We start from the raw sequence: 3065 nt of genomic DNA, 5'->3' as shown, positions 1-3065 counted from the left end.
GAGGACATTTCTGACATAAACGCCTTTCCTGATATTATTCTTGTTCTACATTTGCTGCATTTTATTCCAGATTTGACATCTTTAATATTTCTGCAGTTACTCTCAAACCAATCGCAAGTTTCCCAATTATCTACGGAGAAAGAGATAAACATTAAAATGTAATTTGGTGGGACTCTGGTACAACGGCTCCAGATAAAGGGGGTTGTTTTCCACAGGTGCGTCCTTGAAAAGGAAAAATCCCAATATTCGACAAAGACGAATGACTCAGACAATAATGGATAGAAATGTATTCGTCTTAAAATGAAGCCGGAGCCATGTGACACGTAGCTTAGCCCACGGTAAGACCATTTAAATAAAATGACAAAACTACACTTCAACTTTACATTGAGGTAATAAAACGCATCCCTTCAGGTTGAAAATGGAAAAGAGTTTCGGCTTCCTGATGGTTTTTTTTTCCATTTGATTGCTCCTTTCAGCTGTTTTCTTCACACATTATAAGACAGCGTTTTGTCGTCAACGTTCATTCCAGATCCTCAGATTCCTCGAATAACGCAAGGACACCGCTGCATTCCCTGAGACCAAAAATATGTTGTCTGACAGTCTGACGGCGGTGTTTTCGGAAGCCGCCGCACAGAACGTCAGTGAATTTCAGCGATTCGGCGATAAGCCGCCGCTTTTCTCCAGAAATGACTATCCGTGCGCGTCATCCGAATGCATCGGAGGGAGAACGCACTGCTAGCAGGCTTCTGTGAAATCCTCCACAAATTAATTTGTTATTTTACTCTTGGGGCATCTGGTTCAAAATAATGGGCCGCATCACAAACGGATTTCGTCGGCATCATAGTGGACCGGCTTTTGGTCGACTCCCACCCTCTCCTGCCATCGAAGACAGGAAGGTAGATTACAAAAATCTAGCGTCGTATTTGAAATAAAAAACACAAGGACCGCGCTTTTAGATCAATCTACTGATCGGGGGGTATCGTTTTATCTTTTTTCACCCGCTTTATCCGGCCGTGTGTATTCGCCGTCGGATACCGACGTACCCGTGACGCTCCGCTCGACTACAAATCCTGCAAGCGTAATAAAGCGGACGGCGATAACAGTCATCACTTAGAGGAGTTCAATTACAGCAGTAAAACAAAGGTCAGTGACGCGGCCTATCGGGACGCCTCGCGGATACCAGGCTGTATTTACCGATGGGATATAATTAAGCGAGGGACCCCGAAAGGGCTGGGCTGCTGTCGGCAGTGCGGGGGGGTGGCAGAGGTATTTTGTATGTGTGTGAGCACATGAGCTTTGGCTTGGCAGGAGACACCGGACAGGTGGATGCTCAGCCAGCCAAAGTCCCATTTCTCACTCAGGGGGCAGCGAGAGTATGTCTCCTGAGTGTGTGTGTGTGTGTGTGTGTGTGTGTGTATGCATGCGGTAATTACTTTCACTCCGCATTCATGTGTGTGTGTGTGTGTGTGTGTGGACAGGGTGATTAGAGATGGGTGGCGGGTGGAGGACTTGTCAGAAGTTATCTCCCCATCTCATCTCATCATAGGCAGCCCGGCGGATTCCCTCGATGGCTCGGCGGCCGGCGCTCGCGATGCCGCTGTCAATCGGCCCGTCAACGCCTGCGGAAATCGATGCCAATCTCCCTCGGTTTCTATTTTTAACCGAGGCTCGGCACCCGGGCCTTTGATAAGGACGCCGCCTTCCTCTGGCTCTGCTCCTCGCCTCGGATGAGCAAGAAGCCCTTCCAACCTCGCTCCCCTCCCCGTCGATGAAAGGTGATAAGACGCAGACAAGACGGGGCTAAAAGCGCGGAACACACCTGCCACTCAGAGAGAGGCTTCGACGGCGGCGGAAAATGACCATTGATGGTCGTTCCCTTTATCCCGTGTGCTGTCAGCCTCCGGGGTCACGCTATGATATGTTGATTGCTTTTAAAGTCTCACTTCTGTCCCAGACCCGCGGAAAATGTCCTCAAAATACGGCTTCGAAATGAATTTCTCAAAGAGTTTTCAGAAGAAGAGTTTGCAGACCAACTTGGCGCCCAACTTCACATTTTTGACGTTACCGCTAAAATTGCGAATGCAGACATTTTCACGCACGTTTTAAAGGAGAGCCCTGACTGGAAGGACTAATAGGTATAATTATACTTTACTGTTTGTCTCATACTAGAATGTGTTGTTGAAAAAAAGCACAAACAATTATTTCATTAAAAAATTGCAATTTATAACATATATTTTAACCCGGGGGCGCCGCTATTGTTTTCCTAGCGCATTGCTCGCTAGGTTGATGTATGGCGGTTGCTCAGGTTAACTTTCGCTCTCTACAGTACGGTTTATACGCTAATAATGCCACTTTGTGCTGCTTTTGTGCAGTCTAGGGTAAACAAAGGGACCGATGCTAGTCTGCACAGCTTTCTGAGGGACAACTAGAGAAGAAAGGAGTAGGAAATGTGAACGTGCACAACTTCCCAAGGACCCACGGCCGTGTTCTCGCCGCTTCTCTCCGGACGCATTTAGCCGTGCTAAGCTAAGCCACCGAAAGAGGTCACGGGTGTCGTGAAACTCCAAGGGCAGGAGACGCTGGATGTTCTCAACCCGCTACTGCAGAAGTAGCACCTTGTCAGGAAGTGTACAGCGAAAGATGAGCTCCAAACAACGGACGCTCTCTCCGTTAGCGTAGCAACACGGGTGCCGCATCCACTTTGGCCGATTCGCGCCTCTTTGTTCATCTTCATCTTGAAGATCATTCGGACTTGTGGCTCACACAGCGAGGACACATAAACAACAACGGCGGCCTACGAGTGAAAAGCTCATACAAGCGAAGCTATGTCAAGAGATTTTAGCTCTGTTGTTGGTATGAAGGTTGATCACGTAGGACAACAACGTCTTGGTAACTCGGAGATCCCTTTAAAATGTCGCGTCTGTTTCACGGCTTCCCGCTCCACGCCGCTCGTCGCCGGACGTGCAACGCCGTCGCGGCGAAAGCGCGAGCGAAAAAGGCCGGTCTTCGACGGCCGATGAAAAGCGGAGGCGGCTATAATTGGATGGCGGATCCCTCCTAGAATT

Source organism: Fistularia commersonii, chromosome 5 (genome assembly GCF_037954325.1).
Source record: "Fistularia commersonii isolate RoL2024-O1a breed Wild chromosome 5, RoL_Fcom_v1.0, whole genome shotgun sequence".
NCBI classification, from domain to species: Eukaryota; Metazoa; Chordata; class Actinopteri; order Syngnathiformes; family Fistulariidae; genus Fistularia; species Fistularia commersonii.
Note: the sequence above shows the minus strand (reverse complement) of the source record.